Raw genomic sequence first — 25,830 nt, forward strand, 5'->3', positions numbered from 1 at the left:
TGTTGAGTAGTAGTTCCTACTGCTTGGGTCTGCTGTTTGGTAGAGCAGGCCTGCTTTCAATGCTTTGACAAGTGAAAATATCTTGCATATAGTCAGATTTATCTGTAAATTACAACAATTTTTTTTTCAGGAAATAAATGCTTAAAATTAGCAAAATTATCTGCCAATAAAACAAGACTAATCCAAGCTTGGAATCAGTATGTAGTACAAATGTCTAGAAATAGATTTTAAAACCCTGTATTTGCTTTCTTGTAATCTTGTAATATATACAGTTGACTATATTCAAGATATTTTCACTTGCTAAGATGAAATGTTTTTGCAGTGTAGGTGTACTACTCTTGCTATTCGTTTTATCATAGATTCCTCCAAAGGAATTTGGAGAAAGATATATTTGATGTCCTACATCCTAGGCAATGTGTTGAATAATTTCTAGGTCGATGTGGCTGAAGTGAATAGGAGATCAGGCACGAATGAAGTGCAGCTTTATGAATGATAGAAGGGACAACTGGAATAGAGCTGAGGTATGGAAGGGGAAATACCTCAGATGGTGAGATCCTTCCTCCTGAGATGAGAACCCAGATGGAGAAAGCTATTGAGTTCTGCAAATAATGCCTGGTTGTAGTCACACTGTTCTACAAAACTGGGTTTTGTTCAGACCTCCTGTCACATAATCACAAACAGATCTCCAAGCATGCCAAGACCAGCAAGTTCCTCTAAATCAGCAGCTTGAGAATGTCTTTATTCAAGCCTAGAGCTGAGTCTCAAATGGTCTGCTAGGAATGTACTGATAATGTATTGTTCACTATGTTCATGCGAATGCATCACCTGTTTTTTTCTATGTTACTGACACCTTATATTTGGATAACAATTTTTACTAATCTTCCATTATGTAGATCAGGCTACAGCTGATGAGTGCAAACAGTGTCCAACGTTACACTCCTTTTTCTTTTTTTTTAACCTATTTTACAACATCTCCATGAATTTCACTGCTCTGAATGTTCACTGAAAGTTCACAAAGTGCTCCATATCAGACGCATCTTATGACAAAACACTGTTATATTGTGTGAAGAATTTGATTTCCATACCTGTGTGGAAATCTAATTCAAAATTACCAAATTATCATTCAGTGTGGTTTGAAAATGCAGACAATAATACACTCTAGGCCATACCAGAAAGTGAATTTTCCTGATGAATTCCTTGTCACTACAAATTTCATATCAATAGACAGAACGTGAAAAAACACAAACTGATTTCTTAAATAATCTAAATGCAGGACCATTGAGTCCAGCCAAAATCAAAAGTCAACAGTTCAAGTAATTAACCACAAACAGTACATATTCAAAAAAAAGCATTTGTTAGAAATATAAAGCTTAGGAAGAACTGTAAAGCAGAGGAAAAATAAAACATACTATACACTAGTTTTCAGAGAACTCTTGAGTCCCGTAACTTCATTAACGCTTACATTTTAAACCCACCAGCTTTGCATTTAAATTCACGCAAAGCTGTATTATCACCATGGCTGCCACTTTATATCCAGTGTGACGGTGAGTGCATATCCATGACTATGAAGTAGGACACAAAAAAAGAAAGAAAGTAGTGTTCTGCATTGCATAAATGCATACTACATATAATGCATCTAGTTCGAAAGAGCTAAGAAGCTAGATCAGGTCATGTTGGGCTCCATTTTTTATTGCTTGTTTGCTTTGAAAATGTGATAAGTTGCTTATTTAAAGTGAATTAAGAGTTCTCCCATTAGAACTGTGCTGTGTTCATCTGAGATGCACACACTCCACTGGACAAAACCAAAGACATCAATCACCCCTATGAGTTTGTCAGAAGGTATTAGACTGGTGGCCAGCTCACAGGTGTGTATCCAGCCAGGGCTCCTCTGCCTTAATGTCCGTCCAGCATGTTGACAACCAATTCAGATGAAAATTAGTTGAGGGTAATGACTCAGACCATTGCTATTCCTCACATGCGTAAACGTGGCCTGTAAATTAGAGATCTAAATTGTGAATTATGACTTCGGTGTATGCTGTATGGCAAAGGACATTCATATTAGATAATGAAGTCAAGAAAAACGAGCACAGGGTTGTTAATATTAAAACATTTTGCTTGGTCAGGAGCAATGATGTTTTAAATATTTCCTGGCCCAACTCTATAGATGCTGAATATTATTTTAAAAGAAAGAGGAGAGATCATATTTAATCAGTAATGCTTAGGTCCTGAATTGTACCAGAGAATGGAAGTATACACCAGCCAGCATTGTAGTCACTTTACTTTAAATGATGGATAAATATGACACTCTCAGGGAACTGGCTGTGCCATATAACATCGTAATTTAAAGAGATTAAAGCAGAGAGATAGAGGATATTCCACTGATTATAAAACTGCCATTCTTTTTTAATGAACTCATCCTCAGGCTTACACACTGTCAACACACACTGACATGCAGAGGAGGGCAGAATGCCAATTGGAAAGCAGCTCACTGAAATTTCACTTCATTTCATGTGAAAGGGACAGAAATTCACTTCAAATTGTGCAGAAGACACACAACATGGTTTCTAACAACACTAAGAGGCAAACATACCATAGCCCAAAGTGTAACATCGCTTCAGCATAATGAACAACTCTGTCATAGTTTTTTATTTAATGCAATTTGCTTGATACTTGGTTGTTTTGCCTGTAGTGCATGTAATCAATGATTTGCAGTTACATTTTATGTCCCTAGATTAATTCTTACTTTTGTTTGTACAATGCTGATATACGGTGCCCTCTGAAATTATTATAAAGTTAAACAACATAAAACATGCAACCTTTTGTATCAGACCACCTAATTTTTAGGTGAACATATGTATAGGAATGGATTAGTTTTGAAGTAAATTAAATCACACTTGATATTTGGTTGTGAATCCCTGGTTTGAAACAACTGCATCAAGCCTGTGACTCAAAGGCATCACAAATTGTTGGTTTCTTCTTTTGTGATGCTTTTCCAGTGTTTTACCGCAGCCTCTTTCAGTTGTTGTTTGTTTCAGGGGGTTTCCGCCTTCAGTCTTGTCTTCAGGAGGTTAAATTCTTCCCATGATGCATTTGTCTGTAAATTGACAGATAAAATGTTACTGTAACTTCTGAATTCATTCTGCTGCTACTGGCATTAGTTGCAAGAAAGAATCCAATCAGTAAAGATGAGCTTGTTCCAGAAGCAGCCATGCAAGCCCAAGCCAGGACGCTACCACCACCATGTCTCACAGATGAGCTTGTATGTTTTGGATCATGAGTAGATCCTTTCTCCTCTATACTTTGGCCTTTCCATCACTATAGTAGAAGTTAAACTTGGTTCTGGAAATTGTGTGGCTCATCTCTTTACTTCTTTATTAATATTAATCTGGCCTTCAGATTCTTACTGCTGATGAGTGGTTTGCATCTTGTGGTATGGCCTCTATATTCCCTGAAGTCTTCTTCCAAAAGTGTATAGTTATACCTTCACCCCTGCTCTGTGGAGGTTGTTGGGGATGTCTTGACTGATGACTGTTGTTTCTGTCATTAGCTGTTCCTTGGCCTACCTGTTTGCTCTCTGGCACTCAGTACATCAGTGGTTTCTTTTTTCTGAGACATTTCAAATAGTTGTATTGTCTGTGTCCAATGTTTTACACTGCCTCTGTTTGACTTCCCTTCTTTACCCAGCTTCAAAATAGTTTGCTTTTCTCCCATGACAGCTCCTTTTCAACAACAAATACAGTCTTCACCGGTGAAGGCTAACCTATGTAAAACATTCTCATATTCATCTCAAACCCAAGTGTCTTTAGCATACAGCAAAAACAAACGAATTGGCCTTGCCGTTTCAATAGTCATAGAGAGGACTGTACACTGATATCTCTGCGGTGATAAAGAAAAAGACAGATCATGCTTGAGAAAAGGAAGCAGGAAACAGGATAAAAATGGGCAAACCCGGATGGCCAGAGCGGGGTCTTGGAGTGTGCCTTGTGAGTCCACCCGTCAGTTCATGCAAGGGAGTGGGAGAGGAACAAGCTGCTGAAACTGAGATGTTGCAAACAACCACTTATTAAGACGTTTTGCTTGAGTGGAAGCAAGCTGACGGATTCCAGTTCGTCTACCGGTTTTATCACGATCAAGGAGAGAGTGGAGTGGGATCTCTGGTCAGGTAGTGGCTTGGTAGATCTAAGTTTCACCTTTCCCCAACCCAAAATCACATGCTTTTGCCACAGAAACCCTTACTCTCCCTGCACACATCATAAAGTACTCACACACAAACTTCATCCATACACAAACACACACACAAATCCTTTGGAGAGGGCATAAAAGTGGTGTAAAATATATATATATATATATATATATATATATATATATCTGGAGTTCATACAGCGGCTGTGGAAATTTGTTCTAATTCTTTCTGTTGGTTATAGTTGTACTTTCTCCAGGCTTATGAGCTGAACCTGGGGTTACAAATCCCACCACTACCTGTATGCAAGGGAACAGAGGCCTGGAGCGGACAACTGTTTTTTTTTTTTCTTTCTTCTTTTTTTATATTCTTCTCTATGTGTGATGGAAAGAGACAATTCAACTCCTTTGTTCTAGAAACTAGATGATCTTTCTAAAGAGTATTGTTTATTAACTTCTGTTCCCATATAAAATATTCAAAGTTCTTAAAGAACAAAGACAAAATCATTTTATTTATTTATTATTATAGTAAAATATCCTTTTCTTGTAAGCCGGTGGCTTTTAGCTATCTGTTTGTTTGTTTGTTTTTCTGGCAAAAATCAGTCTGGTGCTTGAGACATATTTAATATAGTTACACTGTTAAGTACCTTTTTGGTGAGCCATCACAATTACATCTTTCTGTCCAGTAATACCATTTTCAGTGCCATTTGAACTATTTTATTCTCCCCTCAATTTGGTCACCTGACAATTCCTACCAACCAGTCTTCCCAGCAGTGGTGGACCGTCAGGGCCAGCAAGGCCTTCTCTGCTGGCATAAACAGCAGTAATCTAAATCACTGACTTGCATTTTAATATATTTAATATATTTTTCAATGAATGTGTATTAAATTATTCCCAATAGTCTATTCTCTACATTTCATAGCTTTTCTCTTGGTTGCACTGCTTCCAGTAGTGTATATTTATGATAAGAGTATTTATCCAATCATATTTCAGCCAGTGGCTGACATCTAGTGTTTCCAAGGTGAAATAAATCTGCCTTAAGGCCTTCAGAATCAATAGTGCAGGCGCCCGTAGCTTAAAATAAGTGGCAATGAAATTGTTACATTAACCAATCAGATTTCAGAGTTGGTGTCACTGGGGTCATCTAGCAGGCATATCATTACGTCAGCAATTTCCTGTCCTTTGATTGGATAATTGGAGTAGTCAGAGGCAGCAAACCACACAAACTAAATAAAATATATATATTTTAACTCACAATGGCTGACAGAGGAGAAGAAATCGATTTGGTCGCAGACATCCTTACAAATGCATTTTCAAGGCGAACCGTAATAACATTGACTATTCTTTGTGAGGTGTGAAATACTGTAGCGTAATTTCTTTTTTACTTTGCTGTTTAACGGTTGATTAGTATCTATTGCCGTGGTTTCATAATGATGGTATAGAGGTGGATTAATTCAGGAAGGACACCAGTGAAGGCCTAGGTGTGAAATGCACGGCCCGCCACTGCTTCCCAGTGTATCAAAAATCACAACTGGGGACAGGATGAAGCCTGTCATGTTGCTCATGCTGCATCAACAGATAGAGGAAAGATCTGCTCTCTTTCACATCCATGAGCTCACAGACACCTGCAATTGACTAGTACTGCTGTGATTAATGGATGAGGGAGTATGACACTCCTCCCACTAAGAATTTCTTCCTTTGGCTCTTGGCCATGGATGGCTGTAGCAGCAGTGTGATTGAACTCATGATCTCCCAATGATCAGGCATATGGCCATTTTTTCCAATTTCACTCAATTTTCTTCCAATTTATGAAGGTTTTCCTAAAGGTTCATGAGGACTAGAGATTCTAAATTGCCCCTTAGTTTGAATGAGCGTGCAACTGTGTTTGTGTGTGTGTGTAGTGTAGGTGCTACCATAACACTAACCAGGATAAAATGGTTACTGGAGATGAATAAATGATTACTCATTTAATTTTATGTAGAGCGTTCTTTATAAAACGACTATTCACCATGTTGCAACGTGGATGAAGATGCGATCTTTAAATGAATCCTAAATCAGATTATGTATGTGTACACACACCTCACACACTCACACTGAATCAATTCTAAATCTGTAGAAGAGTTAGTGAAACGCTAACAAGCCTCCAGTGCATACGACTTGTTTGCTACATTGGTGCATTCCCTCCTACTACGGTTCAGCGACATTGCTGGTGATGGCAGGAGTCTTAGTAAGTTGCAATGTACCTTTGTTCCTGTAACATTTCCCAGCTGTTATAATAACAAAGAACTTCACTACACTGTATTGTACTGTGTGTATCTGTAGAACCTGAAAGAAACGATTATGGATGCATATGGATGAAATATTATACCTGCATCTATTATATGTGCATGGAAATTGCATGTTCTCCCTGTATTTCAAGGGCTTCCTCCAGCTTTCCTCCCCCTATTATGTATAACCTCATACAGTGTGTCCACTGCATTGTGCCCTGGGACAGACTTGAGGCTCCCTGCTACCTTGTGTAGGATAAGCTGTACAGAAAATGAATAAATGGTTGGATTTTCCAAGTCTAGCTGAAATAAAAATTCTAAAATGTATGTTTTTACCTGGAAGCATTAATATAGTGTGTCTGTTTGAAAATCATTTAAGATAATTAATTAGACCTTGAGGGTCAGTGTTTTAACTTTAATTAGATTTATGAGTAAAGGGTATATGAATTTCCCAGGCATAAGGTACACATGTACCCTTGTGAATACTTCACTAGTGAAGGAAAGGCATCATTTGTTCTCTTTTTTAAAAAATGTGACACCATTCTGACACCAGGATCATAATGATCACTTGCTACACACAAATCCTTTAAAATTAAGAAGTGCTAATAACAAAATGCCAATACATGCAGAGAGGCTCCACTATTTGACTAAAATGATTTTAGTTTTTGTTTGAAAATCTCCAAATAGCAAAACAGTACAAATAAAGCAGCAAAAGCTTTCAAATGGTCAGGGTACAACTTCAATAGCAATACATCAGAGAGCGTTAGAGCAAGTATTGCAGTGGCAGTGTCTAGGATGTTCTTGGTTAGCTGTGGTGCTGTGGTGTATCACAACACTTTAAATATGATAATAGCTACACTTAAAAAAACTAATTGTGTGTATGCACATGTTTTTAACACATTTATTATTATATTTGAATAATTGGATTGCTGCATAAAAAGAACAGAATGAACTGCAAAGAACCATCTAAGCACTTGAACATTCCACAGCATCTCTTGTGTAATCATTTTATATACACGCAATCAAAACATTTGGAGACAAATCATTCAAGAACTGCTAAATTGGTATACTGCCGTTTTCTCATTTACTGCACACCTACACTTTTTTTTTTATGTTAAGTCAAGAAAAACATGAGCTTTTAATGCATGTTCATGCAGGGCTCAGCTTTTGAGATACTGAAATGAATCCTTAGATGTTTCACCCAAAAAACATACCTAAATCTTATACGTTCAGCTGTTCAATATCTTCAGTATAATTGCTTTATCTTGATCAGCAGGCTTGCGCAGTAAATCAGATAGAACATCAGTCCTTTGCAGGGCACAATGCACACACGCACACACATACATTCACACACTACACTCATTCACACATTCTCTTACACCTACCTGTGTGTTTTTTGACAGTGGGAGGAAAATCAGGGAACATCGAGAATACTCAGGCAAACATCAGCAAAACATTCATAACTCACCACAAGCTGTAACCCAAGCTCATGATCCAAACTCTGGAGGTATGTGGCAGGAATTTGACACCCTGCACCTCCATGCTGCTCCTGTTAACTTTGTTGCATCCTGGAAAATGTGGAAAAAATAATGCCATAGATATTTCATTATTGGACTGAATGGTTTGGTTCCAAATCTCATTTTTCCTTATATTAGTTTGACCCTGGATCTATAAATCGATCTTATAAAGGAATAGAACTTTATATGCATTCTGTTTTTTGTTTTTTTTTGTTTCTTTTTTGGTAATAATAATATTTTCTGCAAAAATAATCAAACAATAAAGTCACTAAATTACTAAATTCTGTAATGAAAACCATTCAAATTCGAGTCAGTGTTTTTTTAAATATACGCAAATAATGTCTTGACTTATGAACATGAATGAAAAGTATGTATACTGTATATTAATAATATATAACAAGGATATCTTTAAAAAGAAAGAAAGAAAGAAAGAAAGAAAGAAAGAAAGAAAGAATAATTAAATTGATAGGGATGTTAGAAAGCTTGCTAGAAAGGTTCACATTGCATCTCCAAATGAAAGGCTTTTTTCCTTTTTCTTTAGCAAGCAGTAGGATATAAAGCTTGGAGGACAAATAAATACCGCAATGTGAACACGAAGGAAGGTATTCAGTATTATCACTAATATCATTAACATTAGTACTTTGTTCCAAAGCTGTTGTTGGCAATTACAGCTTTGAGACATCTACGGTGAGAAGTAATTAGTTTTTGATGCATTGTGGCCCATTCCTCTTGGCAGATTCTCTTCAATTCCCCAAGGTTATGAAGGCCCCTTCTGATGGATTCACAATTTCAAAATCCTCCATAAATTTTCATTGGGATTCAAGTCAGGAGATTGGCTAGGCTATACAAGACCTTCTTGAGATATTTTGGCTGTATATTTGCTGTTGTTGACTTGTTGAAACATCCGTCTTCTCCCCGGATTCAGTTTCTTGGCCGATGAGATTAAATTCTCCTCTAATATGTGCTGGTACATTGCTTTATTCATGATTCTTTTGATGGCGAGTAATGTCCCAGTACGGCTTGCAGAGAAGGAGCTCCATATCATAATGCTCTCTCCTCCATACCTCACTGTGTGTATGGTGTTCTTGGGATCATGTGCACAACCTTTCTTTCTCCAAACATGCCGAGCTGAATTATTACCACAGTTCCACTTTCCTTTTGTATTGGACATTGTGTGCTGGCAGGGATGTCTAAGGTCTTGGCTGTGGCTGTAGTTTTTTCCATTCAGGTGTTTATTATGATTATTATTTTTTAATAACCTTGTCCCTGAGAATATTAGGAGGCTCCTTCACCTTCACCATGATTGCTATTTGTTGTGTAATCTTGCAAGCTAATAGCAATGCCATTTATAATGTAGTGCAAATTGCACTAGAACATGTTTTGCAGCAGTTTTATTTGTATAGAACCTTTGCGTATACAATGTGTACTTAATATATTCTTCAAATCACTGGACTCCTGTTCATTTAATTTTTAAAAAAGTAGCGTGTAAATATGATGTGGTTCGGAAGTAGTATATTAAATTACCAAAGCAATAGTGTCTGAATAATTTGCTTTCACTGTAAATACAAAGTTCGCATAAACATAATCTTCTTTTTCTTGAACGATTAGAATCGGTTTTACTTTTAGGTGAGACAGACAGGAATGCTGATTCATATTTTTACAGCACGTCCGATGTTGCCTTCAATATGAGAAATTTGCACAAACTAGGTTACAGATTGCCTGTGTGCAAATGGAGGATGATAATACTAATTAAATACCAATCAGACAGTAAAATGAATATGTGTGACATGTGTGGATGCCTGCTGTTGTGGTTTGTCGTCTCTTTTGGTCGTCGCACTTGGAGATAAATCAATACAAGAAAAAATACAATCAGGATTAAATATACATGATTAAACATCAACTAATCCTATTTCTATAACATGTCTATTTGACAAAGAGGGGAAATTCACACTAGCATGTCAATCTCTATATAGTAATTCAACAAACTATTTTACATTTGCTTACTTAGTGAGGTGCTTTTCTGTTTTCCAATAACCCGAGTCAGAGATTCTTCCTCAGAGCAAAATTCATTTTGTGCAGTTTGTCTTCATATTACGGACGTAACCTCAGGGATGTTAGATAGCTTGCTAGAAAGGTTCACGTGGCATCTCAAAGTGTGCCTCGTGAAAAAAAAATGAAAGGTACTTTTTCTATTTTCTTTTTAATACTTTTGCTTTAGCAAGCAGTAGGATATAAAGCTTGGAGGACAAAGGAATACCACAACGCGAACGTAAGTCTACGCAATGCATTTAACGTTCATTAAAGAAGAAAAACGAAAGAAAAAAAGAAACTAGTCTAATTTTTCTACTATTTCTTATTATAAGATTTTTTTAAAAAGGCTATTTCTAGACATATTTTACTATTTTCAAGCTTTACATTTGCTCATTCTATTCCCAGATTATTTTTGCTTCTTTCTTGAAATTAACTGAAGTGTCTATCTGCCAATAGAACAAGGAAGTTTAAAGCAAAATGAATAATAAATTAATAAATGTGCATAGAAATGTAATAATCTGCTATATAGCTTTTTGTAATCATTTAACAGAAAAATACTAGGTCATTTAGACTAGGTTCAAGATATTATATCTTGCTCTATTTTTGCAGTGTAGGAATAGAGAAATGTGTGTGGGAATGTTTTGTAATCCACTGTTCTGAATTTTTCCACTGTTTTTGGGGGCATAGTGACAGGATTCTTATTATTCTTATCTCAGGTTAAAAAAAACAAACAAAAACACTTCCACTTGAAGCATGGCCACTTCAGGTTAAAATCTGATTGCAGATACAGATTAGCAGGATGTTTTAATCCCTAGCAGGTATTTATTCTGAGCTAACCAGAACACAGGATGCATGTACACAGATTTCAGACAGAATTAAGCATGATGATGTCACCCATCCAAAGCCAACTCTCACTTCTACTTGAAGCTGTCACCTTCACTCTTGTCTCATGCCTTCAGTCCCTGTTTAACGTGAGCGAATCTCATCATGAGTGTATATCCATGTGCAGGCCAGCAAAAAGAAACTTTTTAAAGTGGAGTCGATGACTGCATTACTGCCCAATCAATTTCGGCTACACGTCCGTTCATTAAATCATCATTAATGTTGTATTACTAGCTGGCCTAACAAGGACCTTGCGTTTGCGTCCAGAGAGAAAAGAGATACAGAGGACTTGGCATGCATGTGAAGCCACGTTTCAGCTCTGAGGTGAAAGAGGGAGAGAGCGCACCACCTGGTTTAGAATGCAGCGCTATCACTACGGGTGGCTGGGTAGCATGACATGCACTGATTTCTGAATGGGAAATGAAAAGCTCATTTGCCTGCGCTGAACCGGGTGCTTGGCATGCCTGAGGAGAGTGAACTGAGCCACTGCATATATGATCATGCTCATCTCTCTTTCCCCCTCTCTCTCTCGCTCTCTCTCTCTCTCTCTCTCATTCTCTCTGGCTTCAGCAGAGTCCACCGAGACGTCCTGCTGGAGACGGGGCTGATTTTAAGATGCGGGTTTTGGAGGGCTTGCACAGAATCTTGGCAATTAAAGAAATGACTAATGCTACCTGGTTGCTTGTGTAAACATCATCTAAAGTCCACAGTACCATAAAAGTGCAGTGATCAGGCACATGTGGAAAGGAAACAATGGCACTTAGTTAGACGGATAGTCAAGGCGACGTCTCAAGAGACCTCATCCCTTCTTTCGCCTCTGTCATTTATTAGCTAAGTTCATGTTGGGAATAATTGGTTTTCAAGGGATGCTGAGTAGACTTTACAGGATGTGATCTTTAATAGAAATAATCATGTCACCGTCATGTCACAAAATGCTCACTTGTGCCTTATTGCAAAAGATTTGCAGGCGGCATAATGAAAAATGCCCCCCTCCAAACATGGTCATTAATTTACATTAGTCCCCAGCATAAACCTGTACAAACCATGCTTTTCCTTTGATATTGACTTTAAAAAAAGCATCTCCAGGTCTGCCAACACCTGTTCCAAATAACAGATGCGTGAATTCATGCCAAGCAGTAATTTGTCTCAGTTTTGCCCAAAAAGCGCAAGCATGCACAGCAGCGCTGACATCTGTTAGGCAAAGATGAAAACTTAGACGCATCTGCAAAGCCAACACATCACCAGCTTTCTTGTAGGAGGGTTAATGCACTAGATTCTTCACAGTAATTAAATTTACTAAAAGTTGGAAAGAGCACAGAAGTTCCACAAACAGCATTTTGAGGTAGACATATTTTGGTAACATATTTCCGAATCTGGAGATTTTTTCTTTTCTGTTTAATTCAATTGAATTATATTTGTATAACACTTTTAACAATGGACATTGTCACAAAGCAGCTTTGTAGAAATATATCAATTCAGGGTAACAAATCTAGCAATTTATCCCTTATGATCAAGCCAGAGGTGACGGAAAAACTCCCTGAGACGACATGAAGGAAGAAACCTTTAGAGGAACGGGACTCGAAAGGAAACCCACCCTCATCTAGGGGACGCGTATACTGTGGATAATAAATCATTTCCTTTCTATAATTGTACTATGTGGTCAACACTATACGGTCAATTGCATTACAAGGAAATTCATTCTAGAATGTATTTCCTCATTAAAGACTTTGATTTTTCGGTGTAGTTTTAACAGATTAGTTAGTTAAAAGAGTCACAGCTGATTCTTTAATGTTTTATTTCTCAGACATTCCAAAACATTATAAATTGTACAATATGTTGTTCTTTCATAAACAAAGATTGCTCTTGTTGGCTAACTGCTCTGGTATAAGAAGACTAATAAATGTTGGGATGAATTAGGTCAGTTTAGTGAATTGTTACAGCTATTTATGGTAAACCTTGACACACACGTGCTATATTGTTATTTCTGAACTTCATTAAAAATATAAACTTAAGGTAAAATAGGTAAATCAACAAAAAACCTCCAAAGTTTGAGGTTCGAATTCTCCATGTTTCCGGGTTTTCCACTACGTTTCCTCTCTGAGTTCAAAGACATGTGCCGCAGACTGATTGCCAGCTCTTAATTGTCCATAGTGTGTAAGTGTGTGTGTGTAATTGTGTCCTGTGATGGATTGGCACCATGTCCACGGTGTTCTCTGCCTTATGCCTCGAGTCTCCTGGGATAGACTCCAAGCTCCCCACAACCCTGTTTACAGTAATGGAAGGATTATCATTCACAGCCTCTTATATTTAAGAAATTCATAACAGTGTGAATGCAATCCAGGAAATGTCATACCAAGTTGTGTTGACTGATGAAAAACATCCAGAACTGTCCAGAAGGCACCTTTTTTTTCAAATATAGTCATATATACTTGTTGTCTTCTAGATTATTGAATCAGTGAAAAAGGAGAAAATGTGAAAAAGGAGCAATATTTTATCCAAGATCACAAACAAGTGGAGCAGTCAAAGTCTGCAGAAGAGCTGTGTAAGGTTCTCCAAGATGCTTCTCATAAAACTGTTTCGAATGTATTCAGTAAAATATCAGTATTGTGTAGTTTAATTTTTTCTTCATTTCATTGCATACAAAGGCTTTTTTTTTCAGTACTAATTTAAATACTTATACCAAATATAAGTATTAATGATTGGATTGGATAAGAACTTCCTGTTGTCTTTGAAAAAATAGGGGGGAAAAAATGGTCGCTTGCATTAGTTTACCTAGAATTTATATAATTATAATTTATAAATGCCATGTGACACTTGTGCTCTTCAAAAGATAACTTCAGAACATGTGGCGTTATTTAAAAAAAAAAGTTGGTTTTATGACTAGCGATATGGGAAAAAGTATTCCCATCATCACCTGAAGCTAATGAAAGTATCTTTGAAGGAGCTCTTCAGTTCACTGCTAATTTGCCCCTCCACAAGTCTTCACGTAAATTAGCCAGAGTATTAGTTTTAGTTTATATTTTAGAATAAAACTTGTAGTAACCTCTGGCAATAGTTAATACGAATTATTATTCCAAATTAATACCTTGAATAAGTCTCTTGGTGTCCTATAGCAGCAGTAGTACAGAACGGTACAGTCCTTGAAGTGCATTGACGTGATTGTTTGCTGATTGTCTGTGAAGTACTATAATTGAACACTCGAACTCGTACCTGCCTGAGCAACTTCAGCTGATTACAATAATCACATAAAAAAATACATTACAAAAAATAACCACTTCTCAGCTTCTGATTTGCAGAAAATTACTCATTTCAGTAGGCAATTATAAAGGGAATAATTATGCGGTTTCCTGTGTGCTCTAGATATACTTTGATGAAGAAATGTGTGTTATGTGCTCTTTATTCTTGCTGCCTGTATGTATCTTAAGAATATATAATGCTTAAAAAATACAAGTGAATTGATTTGTATTGTATTGGTAAACTTCTATTGGCTTTCCTATTAACTCTACTGAGGCATGAAAAAATGACTATGGTGCAACAAATCAAGAGTTGCTGACTATATTTCCATAGATGCTACATTGGATACAGGTGAGTTTTCATTTTTTTATTTTATTTTTTTATAGGGATTTTATCCCCCTGAACTTAATTCTGATGTTGGTTTGATGTGTTACGGTTTGGTTCACATATCTATTTATTTTCTAATCTTCTCTATTACTGCTGGGTTTATTATTCCTGTTTTATTCTTTCCTTTTTTTTCTTTCTTTTCTGTCTTTTTTCCCCCTTCTTCTGGTTATTATCCTTTTTAGTTCTGCCTTCAGTTTAGGCTTGTGATTTGCTGTTTTAAGTGAAGTGTGGAAATCAAGATTGTATTACTGGATATGTTTGTTTTGCCTTGAAGACAAATCCTGAAACTGTTACGGCTAAGCAGGGTTCGGCATCTAGGTCCCAGATTTATTAGTGGTGCCTTTATCATATAGTATAAAGTCGCTTATCTGTTGTCCTTATTAACTCTTTTAAACGACTTGTGCAGAAAACATCCTGGCTAGCAAATTCAGTGAAATAAATCAGTAAAGTCTGTGGTGAAGTCTGGGTGTATATCAGCAATTTGTCTTCATTATCAGTATCTTAAAGAAGAAGTTTAACAAGACATCAAACCTTCACCTTGTGCCATGGTGAGTGCTATTATACTGTAGATAGCTTCAGGTGGGCAGTGGTGAAGGCATTGCACTACTGACTTGGAAGGTCATGAGTTCAAATCCTTAAACTGCTCAGTTACAGTCTAGCTCATTAAAAGGCACTTAAAATAGCAGCTAAATGAGTGAAGGTGGATTTTGTGGCTGACAAGGATAATGTATCTGAATAGCTGTACTAGTTTGTCCTAGATTTAATGCAGTAGTGAGTGACATCTACAAGAAGTCTTATTTGGATTTTGGCCTAGAGGAAGAACCGTCTTGGGTAGCTTATCAATCAACGATAAGCAGACATACTAGCAGAAAACTAGAACATGAAATAACTAGACTGTCTTCTATGAAAGATAGATGTCTGTAAGAAAAACTTATATCTAGAGTTGTCAGGAAATTAAGGCCACAGGGAGATAATAGACCAAATGTTGTGTTGTTGGCTTCTTAATTCATCTTTATCTGCCTCTACTGGAGGCCATGAAGGTTAAATAAACCTACAGGCTTTCTCCAGCGGAGAGGACCACCTAATTAGAGAGACTGATGTCTGTGAATGAGAGGATGCCCAGTATGTCCAGTATGGTTTGTGGATATTCAAGGTGTATCTACTGTAACACAGTGCTTTCCAAACTTTTATGGGCAAATCCATGACGTATGAATTTAGTGTGTGATGCTTTGACCAATCTACACGTTTTATTCCAGATTTATAGTATAGGACAACTGTAACATTTAGACGGGTTTATACTTGCCACATACACAAGCAGCAATGTTCACACTCTTGCTGTGTATTTTATGTGCAAGATTTAAAAGACAAAACATCCCAGACTGTCAGGTTTCCAAGTTGAACTGCAAAATATTTTACTATTTCATGAACAGCGATGTTAAACACACTCAAAAGCTCTGTGTCTCTCAAAACTCCAGCTGTCATTGTGATTATTGTCATGAGCATTGTCAAAAACTGACTTTACATTGAAACTGTATGAAATAATCTAGAAACACAATTTATAATCGAAAGGTAGGATGCGATTGCAGGGTGTTTATTAAGAGTAAGTCAAAATACTGGGAACAGTCCAAGAGAATATGATCAGGTAAAAAAATATCAGAACAGGCAAGCACTAAGCAAATGCAAAGTTGGGAAAAGCAAACAGACTTCAAAAACCAGAAAACCAGAGACAAGGTTTAATATTCTTCATAATGTCACGGATCGAAGACCGTATACCTCATAACAGGGAATTCGAACCAGGGTGCTTGTAATAAGTTATTATTAATATTGCACATATCACTATATGTGGTTGTTTAATGACTAAGGTTGTGGCTCTGTAAATAATAGGCGCAAAGTTGCATCCCATTCTTGAGTTGATAAAGGGCTAAAGAAGACGTTTGAGATGGAAGCATTCCAGGGATGCAGTGTTTACGGTGTAAGCAAACCTGTCACAGGATCCTAAATTGTACCTGACAAGGAGATGCCGCACCCTATCTGAAAGCATTTGATGCTATTATGAAAAGTATACCTGGCAGTTTTTTTTGTGAAATCCCTCATTATTTACAGGGTTCAATAAGTGATCGGTGCAAACTCAAGTTCTCAGGCAACTCACGTTGTCCTTGTTGAAAATGGGTCATGGCATCTTTGTGTTGATTACAGAAAATTGAGCTCTTCTTCCTACAAAGATAGCTACCCACTCTCTCAGAACTCCACAGAGCTCAGCGGTATTCCACATTAGACCTGAGCAGTTGTTAAGTGGATGCTTTTCGAGATTTTATAATGCACCATATTCCTGTAGCTCGAGTGTACGAGTTGCATGGCTGTTTAAACAACACAATTGTTTCTTTTCTCTCTGGTCATTGCGATATATCTTGCAGATATTTGGCTTGTAACAATATGGCATATACAGTATATTGTATTGTAGCGGTCGATACAAGGGTCTGGATTCATAATGTGTTAAAAGTATTGAACAATACATTTAGCAGACTGCATAATAAAGTAAGTTATTCATCATGAAATAGTATACAATATATCACATGGGGTCTAATAAGCATTTAAACTTAATCAAGCCAAATTTTCCCACCTCTGAAAAAGTTGCTACCTATTTATCTCAATTTAGGAGAGGCTACAGGGGTTTTAAAAAAAAAAATTGATTCTCCCAAGCACACTGTTTTCATGAGCCAATATGAAAGCATAGTGTATTAGCTTGAAAAAGCTCCTCTGGTTATGGACAGGAATGAGAAAAACTGGAAGTTCTGATTTAGGGGAACCCTTTGGCTTTTCACTAAATCCAGTGAGTGTTGAATTGAAACTGAGGCAATACTAATAACACAAACATCACCATGACACCCTTATATCTGTTTATATTCACTAGTAAAAAATGTAGGATTCAAAAATACAATCTAGGCCTACAAAGCGCTTTGTGACATACAGCACAACTCACTAAGAGCTGAAAGGGACACACCCCCTTGTGAGGCAAACCATGATTAATGATGTTACATTCGCTGCTAAAAGTATGAATGGCTCACACAAACCATCACTGTGTCATTATTAACTTTCTGTGACTGTTATGTGTTCGTACTATTAAAACTAAGTGCCAGGACCCGTAAACTGCTTGTCTTGTGTCCACCAGTGCAATGAATTCTGATCCTCTCTAGGTTGCTGAGCAAGAACACCCTCTGTACCTTTACAGTTTTTTGATAAAAAAGACACAGAAAATTTAAACAAAGTTTTACTTCACACACACACACACACACACACACACACACACACACAAAACAATCAAGCCATCAATTCGTCATCAAGTTAATTAATGTGTATTACATTTCAAAATCATGGAATAAGTGAAAAAATAAACCTCTCATGCAGATTCACTCTGCAGGGAACAGTTTGGTAAAATATTCATCATCTGTGTGGCAAAAATCATAAAATCAAGATTTAATTGCTTAAGTGCTCTACATCAAACGTCAGCTGACTACATTATCATAAAAAAAACACAATTCAGCTAAGACTTCTGAAGTTTTTCTGCATTTCTGCATTCATTATTGCAGTCTGTGCTTACTAAGGAACATTACGTGTAATATGTCATCATGCTGATGTAATTGTAATACATTATCCTCATTTATTCGAAATGCTTGCCTGGTTTATGTACAGTAGATAAATGCTTCTCAGGATATGATACTATAGGTTTAAGTCCTGTATAAGTTCCTTCCAGCCAGAACCATTGTAAAATACATTTCTAGATTTTGTTTGGCCTGAATGTACTATAAAATGTTATGTTAAAATCACCTTTTGCTAGTGGTATAAAGATCCACTGAGAGACTCTATCAATATAATAAAACTTGACAGAACATGCGAACATGGAGAGGAATTACAATACACATAATTTAATTGTATAATCTTCTGCACACGTAATCACCTTGTTACAGGCGACTGAAAAGAAATGGTATTGATTCTTACTTTTTTTTTTTGTTTTATTGGATTCAGTAAAAGGCAATACTGCAAATAATGTAGGTGTTCCACTTCTGCACAGAAATATCCTCTATATATGCACAGGTGTTTTATATTTCTTATTCCAATTTAAATTCATTCCCCTATTTATATTCAACAAGGTTTTTTTCCTAGGCTTGCTGCACTGGTATGCAAAACCATAAAACCAGAGATGTTCCAGAGATGTGAAGGAAAATGCTGCGTGATTGTTTTTTTCTAGACGCAAAAGAGTTGCTATGTGTGACGCCACGGTTTATATTGCTGTGAAATACTGTTAGACCTGGACTGTGGACTTTAGTGTACCTGCACTTCACTGTATTGGCAGTGATGAATACTCATTTGTCTGATAAGTAAGACGTAAAACATGTGGGTATTGGAAAATAATCTATGGCCTGGTGTTATTTTTAATCACTTTTATACCACAGTAATTGATCAATGTCAATTTGTTGCTAACTAAACAATTTGTCATCTTTATTTTTCTTTCTTGTGAAGAAACGAAAACGAAAAGAGCCTTAATGAGAAACCACACCCATCTAGAAGAGTTCCATTGCTGTATTTCTTTTTTCGAAAATGGTATTACTTTTCCAAATAGAGAGCAAAATTAGCTGTGACCTTACGGTGGGAGGGATGATATACTCAGAGTGACATTAATCAATAATCTTTTAACTTAAGTATGTGGAAAAGGGTATATAGCACATTGCTCTGAATTTGGGACGTAGCAGTATGTAAATGTGCTAGATGCCATGTCACTTTCTTAAAGGAAACATGTTCTAGCCTACCTCCTCGCTATTTGACAACGGAGAGCTAAAATAAAGCTAAACAAAATAGTCTTCACAGAAGACTTCACCTTATCCTATAGAAAAGTCACAGAGTGTTGTTGGGGTTTCTATAGAAATGCTAACATATTAGAACAAGTGCATTAATATAACCTTTTAGGCAAAACTGCTATCTATGCCTTATACAAAAACAACAGAATGAAGCATTCAACAAGACTGTGGTACAAGTTGCCATTAATCATACCATCTGTCCCTGTGTAGAGATGACATTAGCTAATATAATGAATAACATTTAAATTGTATAATACCATCTGTCCCTAGAGATAATATGTCTAAAGTCTCTAACGTACGTCTGACGTTAAGCAAATCTTTTGTCTTCATTGTTTTCGGTGCATTTTATTATTTATTCTCTGGAAATACACACGTACAATTTCAATTCAGGAGAGTCTATACCCTCCGACTGTTATTAAATGAAATCCTACAGTGATAAATGCACATATAGTCTCGGGTTATATTCATTTTAAGTTCAATTATCTCTTGAGATTTTAAAGTGCGTGTGGGAGAGAGTTGTTTACCAGCAGAATAACAGCTTGCTTGTTTCTTGGTGTTCATGCTGTCAGCTGGTTTCCGAACTTCAGAAGATCCTGCTGTATCAGCAGAGCTGTGCCGACCAGACAAGGCCGTATTTAACTAAAAATCAAGAAGACAACAGAACACACTGCTCACTTCATCGCTCACCTGAACCTGGGCTAATTTATCATGGTGGGTGCAGGGAACATTTCTCCACCAGGTTTGCGACGACTTTTTAAGATAAGGCAGTGTGGTAACGCAACACCACTTCCATCACAGTAAATCTGCTCCCATTTAGAACTGGGCACACAGACCAATTTTCAGGGGCAATAGAAAATAGAAAAGTGCTATTTTGTAGTTTTTTAGCTTCGCCACACTGAGCTGAACTTATTGGCTGAGCTTCGTCTCAAGATTGCTTTTTAATAAGGAAGTCCACTGTTCCTACAAAAGTTTTAGTCAGTTCTAGGATAATAGATTAATGTTACTACTAATGCTTTCATTATTGATTGCTTCTTCTCTTACACAGAGGAGACCAGTTCAAGCAGCCATTTTCTAGTCTCCAACAAACACTTCTTCAAATACTGAACACTTTTACAATTTTACATTCAACTATTCACAATGAAAGAGTGACTATCTTTTCTGTGGGGAAAATACTTCCCAATAATAGCATTTTTGTCATATTATTGTCATATTATGATGAATAACTTGAGGTTCAAGAGGAAAAAAAAAATAATGATGTTGATCAGACAAACTACAGAAATGCTTGGTTAAAATGAATTAAAGTTCGGGGCTTAGTGGTTAGCACAATTGCCTGGTACGTCTGTGTGTGTGTGTGTGTGTGTGTGTGAAGTTTTCACATTCTTCCCATACTTTGGGGGTTTCCTCCAGGTATTCCGGTTTCCTCCCCCCTGATGCATGGTAGACTGATCTCTAAATTATTTTGTGAAAGAGTGTCTGAATGAGTGTGGGATCGTGACCTGTGACAGACTGGTTCCCCGTCCAGAATGTAGTCCGCCATGTTCCCAGCATCCCCTGGGATAGGCTGTATGAATAGAAAATGGATGGATGGATGTTGCTACATGGGATTAGTGGCAGATTCATTAAGCTGCTTGAGTAACTTTTAGAGTTGGCAGAACAGACTTTGGCAACTGATGCCTTTTTGAATACTCTTTAAAAATGGTTATGTAGGGCTGTGTCAGTTGTCGATAAGTTGTTAGTCTTGGCAAATGTCTATGGTTATAAGAAGAATAAACACTTCAATATCTACAATGCCATTGTCATCATTACTTCAGTATCTACCTTGTCAATATCATTTTCCTTTAACAGCATTCCCTGTTGAGATTTGTCATATTTTAACAACATTAATAATGATGTAATTACTATTAAGGGTGACTATGGCAAGATTACTCTAAATGTTTGTATTTAGTTAACAGGGGTGTTCACTACTGCTACTTTCAGGGTCTTTCGTGGGAGGTTTTGTTTATAGTTGGAATTAAGTTACACTTAAATAATAACCCATCAGAATTTTGTTTATTCTTTTTACTAACATACCTCCTATTTCGCCTTCTAGAAACTAAGTGTTTTTTAATTTGCCCTATTTTCAAATCCTGACATATCCTGTTCTCGTCTAAGATGAAAAATGAGAACAAATGCAAGTAGGAATACAAGAACCTGTCATCACAGGAGCAATCTGTTCCCATCCTAAACTACTACAAACACACACAGCAAACTTGCTAATACTTGCTAACACTGAAATGAATCTGAGTATTCATGTTGCTTCTACAGAGACAATAAAGTTTTATACACATTGTAATAAAGACTGTTTTCTTTCATTTTTATGTCATGATGATTTACAGATGCAACTGAATATGAATACATCTTTCAGATTGAACGGATAATGTCTTTTGAACAGATACTGTACAAGTAGAGATACAAATTCGAGGTGCACTATTCTCCTATTTTTTTAAGAATTGTTAAGCTTGTAAAAACCTGTTGAGACTCTGGGCCATGAATGGCAGGTTTTATATTTTCAGCAACTTTAATAACTGCCCGGTTTAATTATACTACTGGTTTGTATATATTTTGGGTCCCAACTATATTCATTAGGAAATACTGTGGTCAGCTACTAACAAAAATAATACCTGCAAGAATATGGTTTTAAAAAACTGTCTAGTTGAGACCAGTTGGCTCAGGACTCATATACCATGCTGACAGTGCTGACGTTTCTACATCCTGGATTTTCTAGTGTTTACTTTTCATTTTAAATATTTTAAGCCACTGTTACTTCTGAATAAAAATACTGATCCAGATATTTGAAGAGATAGATTCAGATAGAATGAGAGTAAATCAGCCCAGAATGTATCATCACATTGTCATATATCAACAAAGTCAAATTTTGTGAACGGCAGCTGATGCAATAATGTACAGTATATGAAAATTTTATGTAATTTAATAAAATATATGTAAATCACTAAGGGCTTATGGCAGTATGTAGCCTTATGAACACTGCCCTTAAGTAAAATCCCTTGTCCTTTATTTAATATCAGGAATTAACATTTAGAGGAGACATTTATTCATTGCAGCATTTTAGTGCAGCACTTAAAAACGTAAAAACAGCCAATATATATATATATACTACCAGTCACACCTTCTAATTCCATGGTCTTTCCTGATGTTTATTTCTTTCTACATTGTAAAACAATGCTGAAGGCGGCCGAAATACACAATAATCTCGTTTGAACAGTTGATATTGAGATATGTCTGCTACTGATGCTCTGTAAACCCTTCATAACGGCTCTAATCTGAGGTGCTGTTAACTGGTGATTTCTGAGGCTGGTAACTCTAAATGAACTTCCCCTCTGCAGCAGAGGTAAGTTTTGGTCTTGCTTTCCTGGGATGGTCTTCATGTGAGCCAGTTTCATCATGGTGCTTGATGGGTTTTGCAAATGCACTTGACAATACTGTTCTTGCAAGAACTATTCCAGAACACCTGACCTTCGTGTCTTAAAATAACAATTGACTGTTGTTTGTTGTCATTACATATGGATTACTTAAGTCCATGTGTGTTATTTCATAGTTTTGAAATCTCCAGTATTGTTCTAGAATGTAGAAAATAAATCCCTAAACAAAAAACATTGAATTAAAAGGTGTGTCCAAATTTTTGACTGGTAGTGTATATATATATATATATATATATATATATATATATATATATATATATATAGATATATATAGATATATATATAGATATATAGATATAGATATATAGATATAGATTTATAAATATATATATATATATATATATATATATATAGATAGATAGATAGATAGATAGATAGATAGATAGATAGATAGATAGATAGATACACAGCTCTGGAAAAAAAATAAGAGACTGCTGCCCAATCTCCAGATTTGAACCCTATTGAAAATCTCATCAAGAATGTCATCAAGAGGAAGATGGATGGTCACAAACCATCAAACAAAGCTGAGCTGTTTGCTTTTTTGCAAAAAGAGTGGTATAAAATTCCCCAACAGCAATGTGAAAAGCTGGTGGAGACGTATGCAAACGTATGCAAAACGCATGCAAATCGGGGTTATTCCACCAAATACTGATTTCTTAATGTTATTTAGCCAAAGCATTAACACAATTTGTTTACAAATAATTTTCATTTTGTTTTATTTGAGTTCTTAAAGCTCTGCAAATACTGCATGATCTTGGGTTATTTTGATGTGTTGTCATTTCCGTTAAATATACACTCTAAATAACAATAGTTATATTTTGAATTTAGGAGAAATATTGTCAGCAGTTCCCAAAAAATGAAACAAAACTGTTCATCTTACCAATACATGCACCTGTAAGAAAAAAAAAAAAAACATAAGAAACTGATTATTTTGCAGTGGTATGTAATTTTCTAGATAACACCATCATGTTGCTGCTTTGGATGGACCCAAGTATTTATTGTTCCATTTGCACTCCATTGTCAAATGAGCATGTGGTTCAAGAAGTCTGCGTCATTATTTCTAAATTATATACTCACATACCATCTTCTTTCTCTTTAATGCCTTTCCGTGTCTGCTTTAAGCTGATATCTGTACATTTAACCCCTTTTATTTTTTAATGATAGCTTTACATTTGGGATTGTTGTCATTTCAATTAAAAAATCTGCACAGTTTTTTTGTATATTCATGTCTGTAACAGTAAAAGAAAAATCTACAGAAAGAGGCAGAAGATTGCTGTAGGTTTTATCATCCACTTGGTCATTTCTACCACTAAAAGGTGATCTACAAATATACAACTCTAAGCTTATGTCAATGCAAAAAGGTACACACAGTTCTTAAATTGACTGAGAGGAGTCTATTTGATTGTACATTGATGTCGCTTACCTTAAGCATACCTTCAACCAACCTGTCTTGCCTAACCATGCTTTAATAATAGAAAAATATACAATCTTATGCCTTGTTTTTGCACAGGTGCTATTACACAACAATAGAGCCCTTTATAATGAACAAACACCTTATACAAAGTCAATAGCATACATATATACACCAAATGCTTTCTGCTGAATCTCACACACTGTTTCCTAAAGTAGAGATTCTTCCTGTCTGGCATTTTTTGTATGCGTGGATCTCAGAGGAGAGGCCATTTGATGGATGGTGCTTCGTGCACCAAGAACACGCTTGCTTGTTCTTAGTAGCTTTTTGCATAGTCATGAAGGTGTTGAAAGGAAAATAACACAGCAGGAAAGTTGTAAAGAGCTTGTAAGAAAAAACAAAAAACAAAAAGCAAAAGCATTTGTTCCACTGCAGAAACCTTTCGCAAATTAATCACACAAATGAAATGGCGCTCATTTACATTCACTTTGTCGGTCTGAGATTCTAACTTTTCTTTGCACCACTGCTCTGCAATTTGATTATCTATGCCTGTTTGTGACTTTAGTCCAAAATGCTGGACAACATTTATGTGGGGAAATTCATCTGTACACAGGTTCATACACAGCTGCTTAGGGTGATGTTCAATTTTTTTTTTTTACTGATTACATCAAGTGTAAATATGTGCAGCTGTATGTGCAATAGCTAAGATATATTTATAAATAAAGGGTAACACAGGTATATTATCCAATCCTATTATCCTAATCCTAGGTATTGTGTTAGCCTTCATGGAGCTGAAGTTCTTCCCTGACTGAAACTGTTCTTAATGGTGGAGGTGTAAAAGTTCCTTAGCACCTTCGAAGGGCAGTGTAAAAAGTCCCTTAAGTGTCTAAGGTGATAAAGATGCTGACAGGCCTTCTTCACCAAGGTCTTAATGTGACAGGACCATGACAGGTCGTGCATGATATGGAGACAAAATTAACACTCTGTCCACTGGGGTGCTGGTCAACTTAAGGGGAGGAGGCTTCTCTCATTCATGCTGAAGTCTAATATCCTATAATTCCTTTGTCTTACTTGCATTCAGCAGGAGGTTGTTCTCCTGGCACCAGGTTTCCAAGCTCATTCAGATTATGCTAATCACCTGTGTGTAGTTTTTCATGAATAGAATCATTTAAAATAAACTTTTTGAACAGCATATAGGACACAGATTGAAAAAACTGTAATCCGAAAAATAAATCACATATAGAAAATATGGACTGCAGAATGAAAAAGCATTTATGTATCCATATCTATCTATCTATCTATCTATCTATCTATCTATCTATCTATCTATCTATCTATCTATCTATCTATCTATCTATCTCTAGCTGTATAGTATTGATTGTACAAAATAAATCCTCATTATTTGGCAACCTAAAAATAGCACTTGCTTGAGAACCTCCTGTTATGTTGCGTTTCATTTCTTAAGTCATGTACAGACAATTAATTGTGATACCAGGAACTGGAAGCTAAGCCAAGTTCTGTAAAACCAAGAAAACTCTCAGGTAACCTTCATGCTGGTCAGAAAGGCAAAGTAAAGGACCTTCAGGAAGT

This window comes from Hemibagrus wyckioides, linkage group LG15 (assembly GCF_019097595.1).
Source record: "Hemibagrus wyckioides isolate EC202008001 linkage group LG15, SWU_Hwy_1.0, whole genome shotgun sequence".
Classification (NCBI taxonomy): Eukaryota; Metazoa; Chordata; class Actinopteri; order Siluriformes; family Bagridae; genus Hemibagrus; species Hemibagrus wyckioides.